The following is an 11,646-nucleotide window of genomic DNA, read 5'->3' on the forward strand; positions in this document are numbered from 1 at the left end:
AGGTCTGGAGCAGCCTCCCATCCCGGCAGGCTCACAGATCAAAGCCTGACTTCTCAGGGGGCAGTGGGGGGAAGAAATCCTCTCTTCCCCACCCCGCTCCTCCCCTGTGCAAGAAGATCCGTGTTCAGGTGGGGCGAGGGAGCAGGAGCAGCAGCAGGGAGAGCTCAGCACTGCTCAGGGAAGGGGAGCTGTGCTCCTGTGGGCTCATCACTCAGCAGCAAGGACAGGCAATGATTCCCAGGCACTTTGGTGACTGTTTAAAGAGCTGTTTGTGCTGCTGTGTGGGGATTTTATTACCCAGAGAAGAGGAGTGTGTGACAAGCCCTAAGCGTGAGTGGCTGCTGTGCTGCATGCAGGATCTGCTGGCAGGCCCCTTCGGAGGCAGGGCTCTGCTCAGATGCAGAGAAGGCTTCTGCTTTCTCCTTTGTTCATCTCTGTTATCACCCTGTCCCGGCTGATGCATTCCCTGGCCTGGAAATGCAACTTTCATTGTGCACTTAACGGCGCTGAGGGGCTCAATCAATTGCCTTCCAGTCACGCTGCATTTCCCCGCAGCTGCAGTGCCTCCTGTTTGCACACAGAAATGGTAATTATTCATCCTGGCTGGCCCTGAAAACACGCAGAAGGTGAAGACCCACCTGTGTCACTCGGTGAGCTGCACAAACAGACCAGAGGAGAACACTCTGCTTCTCTACACCCTGAATTCTGCAGTGCAAAGCGCTGTGCTCACGACTTTCTAGCGAATTCATTTTAATAGTGACTGGTGGGGGAATGCTGTGCTCAGTCTTTGAGCACGTTTTGGTTCTCGAAAATGGCTCTTGGCTTCCCTGGGCCCCACTGCTCCAGTGGAAACTGGGATGCTCGACTTTTTTAAAGATTTTCCTTGGGAATGGAGGTGTTTAATCTTACCCTAATAAAGTAAATATTGGTTAATCGAAGCTTTAGCTGGCAAAAAGATTAGAGGCATTTAATTAGTCAAAATTATAGCTCACACTGTAATACAGTAAATTAGATTAGACAGGCTTTACAGTTCAAAATTACATTAATGACTGCGTGCATTTTCTTAATATTATAATCTTTAATGTTAGATCCCTGAAGATACTAGTAAGTGTCTAACCCATCACCCACTTTACCACCATTATTTAAAATCAGCTGTAAGTTACAGGAAGTCATTATACACCAGAAAAAGACAAAATCATGCACCAGAAAGAGGCAAGGTCGCCTGAAAGCCTGACAGCAAAACCTTCTGCCCAAAGTCTGATCTCACTTGAGAGGTGCAATCTGGAAAGATTTTTCCTCTTCTGGTTCCCCCACGGGCATTTCCTCACCCGAATCCATTCTGTGCAGCTCCCCTGTCCCGGCCACAGTGGGGGACTGGGGTGGGGAGTGACACTGGGAGAGCTCAGCAGAGCTGGGGACACTCTGTGCTTGAGGAATGGGGGAAAGAGGAGGAAAAATCTCTTCTTCTGAAAGCAAAACGAAAGCATGAGGGGATTGGAAAGCGAAGAGCAAAGCAAAGACGTTCGTGTTTCAGCCCTGCTGATTCGGACACTTCCATCCCACAGGCAAATCAGAATTTCTTCTGTCCGTGGAAGGCAATAAGTACTGGGAACTGACAATGCTCCTACTTAGAAAGTTTTTCCTCTTTCAGGGACATTTTCTTAATTATACTAATTTGTCAAATGTATCTCCAGTTTTACAAGAAGTTTCCTTCTCTGCATTTGTTAAAAGAAAGATAATTGCATCTGGAAAGCAGCAAAATGAAAAGAACTTTAATTATGCGTTATAATAACAAATGTGTTCTAGTTCAGGTGAGCCAGACCAATTATATGTGATTAGTGAATGGAAACAATTGATGGTTTTGCATTTTCATTCGGGTCTGCTGACCCTTCCCGGTGAATGAGCTACAATCTGTCTTCCCTTGGTGCTCAACACAGAGCAAATATTTTAATTTATAGAGCCATTCGGAGAAATGGTCGCAGTCTGATCAGAGACAAGTTTTACTGAACTTGATCTGTGCTCCCTTCTCACAGAGGAGAAAAAGGAATCTTTGCAGCTCTTTTTTTGGAAAAGGACATGCAAGGAGGGAAGGCTTTGGGTTTCCTCTGGTAATGTTGACACAGCGGAAGAAAAAGGAATTAAAACTCTTATTAAAAATTAAGCTGCCTTTAATATATCCTTCATTTTCCTCTGTGACACGTGATTTCTGGCGTTTACTTTTGCTTAGCACTGCTGAGTCTCTTCATCAGGTGCCTGAACCATTCGGGACGCCTCAAAATGCCTTCTTTAATAGAGACACAGAAAAGGAGCTCCAGGAGCTCCTTATTTCACCAAACCTCATCTTAGGGGAAGTGTTGCTAAGAAAATCAGTTTCAAATGGGCTGTGAAAACAGCTCAAAGCCTTGCAATTACTGTGTCCCACTTCCTTCAGCTGATATTTTCCTTCTGAGTGTTTTGTCCCCCTCTCAGAAGTTCAGCCAGCACAGCTGGGTCCTGCTCAGCAGCAGCAGCAGGAGGATATTCTGCAATTGATGCAATATTCCATGAGTCCCAGGCTGTGTGGGAAAGGCTGCTTCATTCCGGGTAAATCTTGGGTCAATCAGAACTGGGGGGCACGGTAAGGGTGGATCCCTGCCGTGGCTTCATCACACCTTCATTGTGAACCTGTTTCCATCACCAGAGAGTTAAGGACACTTTCATTCTCAATGAAAGGAGCTGCAGTAATCTTTGGTAGGAACAGAAGCCCATCGGATGTGCCTGGGGGCAGAGCAGGGATGGCCACACTCAAATACCGTGTGGGAGGGATGGTGCACCTCAAAGCCTGACCAGGGGAAAGAGAGCACCCACCCCCAGTGTTCTGTGACACCAAACAAGCTGCAGGAGGAGGGGGGGATGGAAGGAATAAACCTACAGGTTTTCCTGGCCTTTTTCTCTTCCAGTCCTCGAGGATGTCTGCACAGAAAAGCACCCTCTCATTCCAGTGTAATAACACTGAGCATTACCTTCCCAATTGCAACTGATCAAGTTATTTCCCCCATAATCAGCGAGCCTGCATTTTATCCTGTGGAACTGGGGAGATAATGATTGGTATTTCCGTGCTGGGAGCGTTGGGACTGAGCGCAGATTAGGGGGTGGCTGTCCCCATGCATGTTCTGCAATCACTGGCAGCTAGAATTAATCAGAGCTAAATCGTCTTCCCGGTCCTGCGGCACAGAGTGGGGGCTCCTGGCAGTTCTGCACAAGGGGAAGCCCAGAGGGACCCACGGGGGATGTGGAGCATGTGGCAGATGAACAGGAAGGGAAGGGAAGTGGGTTTGCCTCAGTTAGGGTTTTGGACATCAGGAGGGATTTTTTGTTTTTCGTGGAAAGGGATGTTAAAGCTCCCCTGGCTCCTTTTGGAAGACAGATATATTTGTCAGAAACTGAATACTCCCACCTTTACCTAGGAATTTCTTCAAGTAGCTCTTCCCTATCCAGGCTCCTCATGTCCATGGGAATTATCCTGCAGGGGTGGAAGGCAGGGGCTGAGGTGGAGACTGAAATCCTCTCCCCAGCAGCAAAGACTGAAGGGTTTGAGGGTATCCATCCTCCAAGCACACAGCTGGCAGTTCCTGCTCACACAAATCCCACAACAACGGGGTTCCTGCCCCAGAACTGGGATCCCAGGGGGGAATTTCCCTGGGCAGAGGCTGAGATGTGGCTGCAGCCACGCCTGTGAGAACCAGAGCAGTCCAGGAGTCTCTCCCTGCTGTTCCAGCACTCCTGCTCCTCCTTCCCACAGCCTCAGGGGGGATAACCCCCGCTCAGGTGGGAGGGAAGCAGACACCAGTGCGCGTTTTGGCCCTGCCTTCAGCCACCCGCTGGTGTAAATGGAAACCAGTGACACCAGCCCAGCTCCAGCAGCTGGAGTTGTAAAGCTGCCCTGAGCTACAGAGTGAAAACGACTCACTGCACGTGGCCAGAAGCAGCAATTCAATGCCAAATTATCCCAGCTGATCCATCATTCAAAAAGTCAGCTATCACCTACCTGGGCACCAGCAGTGGTTGTTTATTCGTTTGGAAAAGCATTTCTCACCAGACTGAGGAGCAGTGCTTCTGCCTGAGCCTGCCCTGCACAAACCCCACAGTTTCTGCTTCCCAAAGGCCTGTGCTGAATATCTCTTTAATCTGGTGAAGATTTATCACCTGAGAAGCCTCAGTCTCGTCTGCTTGTGGAGAGAAAACTAAAAATCAGATGAGGAATAGCGCAGCCCAAGTTTAGTGTGTGTTAGTGTTTCACTCGTAAATTGAGATATTTTTCGGTTTTACTCTCTCAGCTATTTCAGACTCCGCTGCGCAGCAGCCTGACATGGTGGATAGTTCATCAGCCTGTATGTCTTTTATTATTATTACCCTTACAAAAAAAAAAAAAACAAAAAACCCTCGAGTTTAGGAGAAACAAAACAATAATTTTGCAATAATGTCACAACACGCTGGGTAAGAACATAATAAACCTTGTTATAATGGGCCTGGAATAGCAAGGAATCACTGAGCAGGGTACACAGGAGCATCCATCCAGAATGCTGAAAACCACCCCGTCCATAAAACGGAGTTTCAGACCCAGAGAGGCTCACAAAGAGCACTCCGCTGCATCCTCTGGGGCAGGATCATGGAGCTGTGGAACGGTTTGGGTTGGAAGGGACCTTGAAGAACAACCATTCCCACCCCTGCCGTGGCAGGGACACCTCCCACTGTCCCAGGCTGCTCCAAGCCCTGTCAAACCTGGCCTTGGGCACTGCCAGGCATCCAGGGGCATCCTATGCCTATCCTTTTTATTCCAAGAAGGTGCCTAAGCACGGGCAGAGGTTTCCTGGAGAGGTGGTCGATGCCCAAGCCTGGGGCTACTGTGCCAAAGGCACTGGGATCCTGCCCGGAGGTGGGGTTTGGAGCTGGAGCAGACTCTGCACCACACCAGCTTTGGAGGCTCAAAGCTCCCAGGAACAGCCCAGAACTCCCTTGTCCTTCCTCTGCACTCCAGCAGTGCCTGTGGGCGGCACTTCCCTCCCAAACGCTGAGCCTGCCACCCAGGCAGAGGCACAAGGAGCTGATGCAGAGCAATTTCCCCATCACGAGGGCCTCTCCAGCCAGGAAATCTGCCAGGAAGCTCTCCAGGGAGCTGCCAGGCTGAGCTCTGCAGGGACACTTCACTCCCACATCATCAGGGCACCTCACACCCATGGCCAGGCTGGGCAGGGCTGGGCGCCCCGGCACAGGCAGGAGGAAAAGGTGAACAAGGGCACATTTGGGATAATTATTGACTGTATCCGTGTTTATCACTAATATCACTCATTAGTGATTGCTCCTCGAGCTTCTAATGGGGCGCGAAATGCCATCAGAAAAGCTCTCTGCTTTTATCAAAAATATTCCCTCTTTCAGCAGTAATTCAGGACTTGGCACCGGGGCCTGATGCAAACTGTCTGCTTGCATATGGTCTGGCAGGAGTGGGGAAACATGTGGAGAATTCTGAACACACTGCCTTCCAGAGCAGGGTTTTGTGAATATACTGCCTTCCAGAGCAGTGTGTTCTGAATATACTGCCTTCCAGAACAGTATTTTCTGAATAGATTGCCTTCCAGAGCAGGGTTTTGTGAATATATTGCCTTCTAGAACAGTGTTTTCTGGATATACTGCCTTCCAGAGCAGGGTTTTCTGGATATACTGCCTTCCAGAGCAGGGTTTTGTGAATATATTGCCTTAAACACAAAGGTTTAAGAGAAGCTTCCTGCACCGAGGGGAGAAGAGCAGCCTCTGTATTAAGATACCAATCTATCATTATTTATGGATATCTTTAATTAGCTCTGGTCTTTGCCTCTCCTATTTATTCCAAGATTGTGAGGGAAAAAAAACCAACTGGTTCTGGACACAGGATTTGTATTGTGTGTCTGTTCTGCCTGCAGGGATTTTATGGGCACCAGGAAGGGGTGCAAAGAGGGATTATTCATGTCTGTCCCATGGAAACACAGTGCTGATCCCACAGCAAGGGTTTGGATCCGAACCCAAATCCCTCTGTCACCGAACTAAGCAACACTTAGCCTCAGAACAGGAATCACATTCATTTTTCAATGGTCAAAAGCTAGAGTGAAGTTATGAGACCTAAAGATTTTTGTGGCTTTTTGGCTCGTCCTGTAACTCCCAGGAAATGTTTCATCGTTTCATGGTTTGCATTTACCCAAAACTCCCCAAGCATTCCCTGACTTTTACATTTCAATTCCATTCAGGTTGGAAGTGGCAGAGGATTAGCTCAGCTCATCAGGAACATCAGTTCAGGGTAGTTCACAAATAATTACATTTTAATGGATTCTAATAATTTGCAAACTGATTTTTATTTTGTCCTTTTATTAAGTAGGATGCAAAATCATGGATTTATCAGAGCAAAGAAATTCCTTATCTTGCCACAAGGGCAAATAATCCATTTTTTGGAGTCAAATTTGTATTTTGGGGGAGGGATTCATAGGAGTTCTTGGGCAGAGACAGGTCGCACACTTTTCAACTTCCCAGTTTTACAGTGAACACAAGATGAGAGAAAATACACCACAGCGAGATGTCTGTGATAAGAACATAAGGAGGAGATTGAATTTGGGACTCATTCTTCTTTTTTTTTCATGTTCCTCAGAAAGAGGAATAAAATCAGCTCCGAAGAACATGGGGGAAATACAATCTTTGGATCACTGTTTTCATTTTTCCTCTGAGGATTTCAAGAGGGAGGGGGTTCCCTGGGATTTGATATTTCTGCTGTGGACTCCACTGAGCCAGGCCAGAACGGCCAAGTGACAGCAGGACCGGGAGAGGCAGGAATGGGATCACACCCAAGGAGAGCACAATTCAGAGGCTGTTAGATTTTCCCAGTGAGATGCAGCACTGTCCTCAAATCCCAGCCTGGCTCTGGAGGGTGATAACATCACAGAACCTCCTGGGCTGGAGGGCACCACGAGGATCATCCAGTCCAACCCCTGGCCCTGCACAGACACCCCAGCAATCCCTGGCAGTGCTGTCCACACAAATGCTCCCTGAATTAATGATGTGACATCTCTGGGAAGAAAACAAAGGAGATGCTTCATGCACCTTCAGGTAATTAACACGCCGATTTTCATGCCTTTGCCAGCATGCACAGCACTATTGAAGAAAAGCCTGATTTCTCACAAGGGATCTTTCTCAGGTTAAATATGCATCTGTACAACTATTTTCTGGATTCAGGCTTTCTTCCCAGCTATTCCCCAGCTCCAGATTCATGATGACAAAATGAAAGGTACTTCCTACTAAAAGATATTTTCTGCTGCTACCAGGGATTGTGCAGGGGGAGCTGAACTCCATCCAGACCAGGAAAACAATCCCAACAGCAAAGGAGAGCCAGGGTATGGCCAGTGCCACCATGGGCAAGGTGGGGGAAACCAAAGCCAGGCAGGGGAAAACACAGAAGAGAAGCTGGGAAGAGGACAGTAATTCTTGCTCTAAGCAGCCCATCTAACTCTCGCACAAAGGACGGCGCTGCAGAGGTCAGGGAGCACTGTCTGAAAGGCAGGTGGGGGCGATGAAATAGCACTAAAAAGATCCTGGCTGTCCCAAATGAAAATTAATTCATTCAAGCGGGTATTTTCTGTTTCCCGTTGGGAAGAGCTGGGCACGCAGCACAGGATGTGTCACCGATGCCATTACCTGGTTAAGAAAGCTGCCAGTTCTACAAGAGTGTGTGCCTGAGGAAAAGGAAACAGCAGGAACATGTGGCCAGAGTTATTCTATTTCTCCAAGATGAAGTCCCAGCTGTGCCTGATGCCCAGAGCACAGGAATTCCTCAGACACCTCCAGGGATGGGCACTCCAAACCTCCCTGGGCAGCTTTTCCACAAAAAAATTATTCCTCAAAACTATTAAAATTGAAGTGATTCCGCCAGGTTACTCCATTGCTTGGCTTAGGCAGCACTTCCACGGGACTCACTCTTCCCACGTGTCCCAGGAGTGGCAGAGGGACCCCAGGAGCAGCCAACGTCCCTACAGGATCCAGCAGAGCTGAGCTTATCACAGTTCATCCCTTCCAAAGGTGAACAGCTCTGCAAACCCACCATGTGGCCAGACTCCCTCTGCCCTGGCGTTCAGCACACCCAAAAGGAGAAGCAAAAACCCCTTCTTGTGCCAGAGGTTGGTTTTCCTTCCCCCGCTGGGTCCCCCCTGGGGTTTGCCTGGAGAGAAGTTCAGCCCAATTTGCTGCGTGGCTGAAAAGGGGCTGCAGCCCTTCTGACAAAGCTGCTGTGCAAACCCACGAGGCAGCAAAGAGAACTCAATAAACACAGGAAACGGCCAACAACTGGATTTCTGCCTGAGCACCACACCTGCTTAGAAATACCTGGACCAGAACCAAAGCGCAAAAAACGCGATTTGCAGCAATTTTTCAGCCTTCAAGCCATTAAGCGAAATCCATACTTACAACAAAAACCTCTTCAGAGAATTAAGTTTTATTTGCCACTTAAAGCAACTCTCGGGCTGACAGGTGCTGCTGGCACTGTTCATCCTTCTTAGGAGAGCAGCAGGAGAAATCGCTGCAATCCCACACGGACAAGCTGCACTTACCCGTTTTCCACCTGGGTTGTTGCACACCACTGATCCTGACAAATGAGCCCTGTCAAAGTGGCTTCTTTTTCCCCCCTCACCAAACTTCCTCTGTGGTCAGTTCAGCTCCCGAGGCTGATGCAGCCTCTAGGAACTGCCTCATCGGATCAAAGTTATCCCCAGCAGATCAAACTGCAATTTATCCTTCCATTTTCTGTGACTGAGGAATCAGAAAATAGGAGGCGCCAAGTTCAATGGAAAACAGCCCATCGGATTCATGAATCAAACATGACAAACTGGGCTTTTGGCAGATGAACACCCCCACAGCAGAATGTGCTTATTTATAAACAAATAAACGTTTAAATGTGTGGACAGCAGCCTTATGCTCATCCCCAAGCACACGCAGCAGAAGGAATAATCCAGGAGGGGGAATTGTAACCACATTTAGGCCGGAGGCAGCTGGGAGAATCCCAGGTTACTGATGGATATTGCCAGGTGCCATTTTCCAGGAAAAGCACCGTGTCCCTCTGTTCTCACCATCCTGGCACAAATTCGTGGCTCCTGAAGGGATGTGTCAGAAATAGAGAGCTGAAAGTGGGACATGGGCAGAGTTTGGGTTGGGATTCCCTCCCTCCTCACTGCGGTCCCGTGGGCAGGGAGCACAGTCACCAGGTGACCTGCCCCACAACCATTTATTTCTGTAAAAACTATTACAATTTAAATTTAAAAAGCGGCATTTCAGTGCTTAAAGCCACATGAGGCCAGACAGGGCAGAGCCACCCCGCGCAGGCTTCAGGAGAAGGATGGATATTCTCCAGAGGCTCACTAAGTGTTTTATTTACCTGTTTGGGTTTTTATTCATTTATTTAGCCATTATTTTTTCCTCTCTCTGTCGCCAGGCTTGGGAGGGGGGGTAAATGTGTTTGCACGTTGCAAGAGCACTCGTGGTGAGCTCCTGTCCGAAGCTTCTCAGAGTTTCCCCACGCTGCTGTCCTTTGTACAACAACTCCAGCACATTTCCCAAACCTGAGTGACTGACACCTCAAAAGAAAATCCACAAAACAGAGTAAAAACAAAGCTTAGGGGAAAAAAAAAATTAAAAAGAGGAGCTTTGTAGCTCATAGGATTGAGCTGTATAAATAGGGGTTTAATCTTCTAGGCAGGAATAAAACTTCAATTTCTTCAGCTTCCGTGTGGCTGAACCACAGGGAGCAGCAAATGCCTTCCTGGGACAGCTCCCTAGGGAAAAACCACCCCAGCATCCACACTGCACTGCATTTTCAACAGGGGAAAGTTCCCAGCTCCTTTCTCAGCTTATTTTAGGAAATATAGAAAGCAAAAAAGAACAAAGTGTCCAAACCAGCTTCTTACCCCGTGACAAGGGAGAAAATAAAAGGCCAAAGGAGGATTTTTTTAGAATGCCCTGAACCTGAACACCTCTGGAAAGCCCGTGAGCCAGGGGCATGAAACAGGACAAAGAGCCTGGTCTGTGTTCTCCTTTCTCCAAGTGCTCCCTGCAGGAGAAATTGTTGGGAAACTCAAAAATCCACCCTGCTGCAGCTGCCCTGACATGGGGCTAAATCCCAGCCAGGGCAGGAGAGATGTCCTAAATTTATCTTCAGGAAAGGAGAGGTGGATTGGGTGTGGAACCTGCTCCCTGGATCACTGCCCTTGAGCCTTTCAGCTGAGCCGGGGAATGGAAAATAAAAACACACAGCGCATTTTCTGCCCATTTCAGCCCTCCTGTACCTCGTCCTGAGCGGGACAGAAACTTCTCAGGAATCAGAATGAACTACTGGACAAATGAAGTGCTGGGCCTGGGCAGTGAAGGGTCATTTCTGTGTCCACTAAAGGGTCATTTCTGTCTCCAGTACAGGGTCATTTCTGTTTCCAACAGGTAGAAATGAAGCAGCTCCCCAGCGTTCCCTCCCTGACTGCCCTGTGCTGGCATGGGTCGAGGCCACCCAGGGACACAGGCATCTCCACGTCTCTTGATTTGCAATCTTTGCACTTTTGAGGGATAGAAACTCAATGCTGTTGGATGTCAGTGCAGTCTGGAATTGCATTTCACACTTGCTCCTCTGAGGAGTGCGTGCTTGGCCAGCTCCATGCTCAGCACACATCCTGTTAGGGCTTGTCCACACAGATATTGAGCATCTTTATCAGCATCCCAAGTGGGGGAATAAAAGCAGGGATTGGAGAGGAGCCAGGGAAGTGCTCCCTTTGCACAGCCTGGGCTGTTCTGCAGTGATTTACTGACACCTCCTCTGGCCTCAGCTCCCTGTGCTCAGCCAGGCAAGTGCGTCCCTACAGCCCTCTGGGGGCTGGCACAGGGAAATCTGGAATATTTCCTGCTTCTCAGAGGGCAGGAAAAGCAGATTCTTCAGGGCAGTGAAAGGCAAGGGGAGTAAAGGAGATTTTATCACCCGTGGTTTAATGCAGGGCTGGGCAGTGCTAGGTCAGGGGTTGAACCCCATTCGTTTCCAAAGCGAATAATTCTGGGATTCTTTGGCCCACAGCAGTGAATGTCCCCAGTGTTGGCGTGTGTGTATTCCTCAGGGAATTTGCTCCTTGCTGTGCAATCCCCCCACGCTGCGGGAAAAGGAACCCCCATCCCTCATTCCCTGATTCACCACTCCAGTTCTGGAGTCAGGAAAGACAGGAGCACTCACCCCTCCCTGGGGCTCTAAAATGCAGCTTTAAACACCTAATCCTTTGGGAACAGGTCATGAGTCAGGAATCCTTTCCTGTCAACTCCTCCTGTTATTTTCCCTCTTCCCCAAAAAACCCCCACAACAACAAATCCAAGAATCGCTTCCTGACGTGGCTTTCAGGATTTGAAGAACTGCTCTTGTTTTTGTGTAGAAAATGGACCCTCAGCCCTGCACTTGCCAGAATTCCTGCATGGGAATTATAAGGACTGGTAAATATTAATACAGCCGGATAGGACTGGAGCACCACAGAGTCCCCGCGTCTTGTTGACGTAGGTGCATAAAAACCTATTCCAGCATCGTCTGAGGGCAAACACAGTGAGTGAGAGTCCAGCTCTTCTTGCTCATAGTGACCA

General features: G+C 48.6%; 1 protein-coding gene across 1 annotated transcript in view; it reads right to left on the reverse strand.

Annotated features, from left to right (window-relative positions):
- Window positions 1-9,476, reverse strand: part of LOC136303600 (glutamate receptor ionotropic, kainate 1) — a 76,775-nt gene extending 67,299 nt beyond the window's left edge. Inside the window, exon 1 of the mRNA XM_066207220.1 lies at window positions 9,422-9,476. The gene's annotated coding sequence lies outside the window, so the exon portion shown is untranslated. The remainder of the gene's footprint in view (window positions 1-9,421) is intronic.
- Between the last annotated feature and the right edge of the window lie 2,170 nt (window positions 9,477-11,646).

The sequence above is a fragment of the Chamaea fasciata genome, unplaced genomic scaffold (assembly GCF_029207755.1).
Source record: "Chamaea fasciata isolate MVZ Bird 193981 ecotype frontalis unplaced genomic scaffold, bChaFas1.0.hap1 SCAF_2, whole genome shotgun sequence".
Classification (NCBI taxonomy): domain Eukaryota; kingdom Metazoa; phylum Chordata; class Aves; order Passeriformes; family Sylviidae; genus Chamaea; species Chamaea fasciata.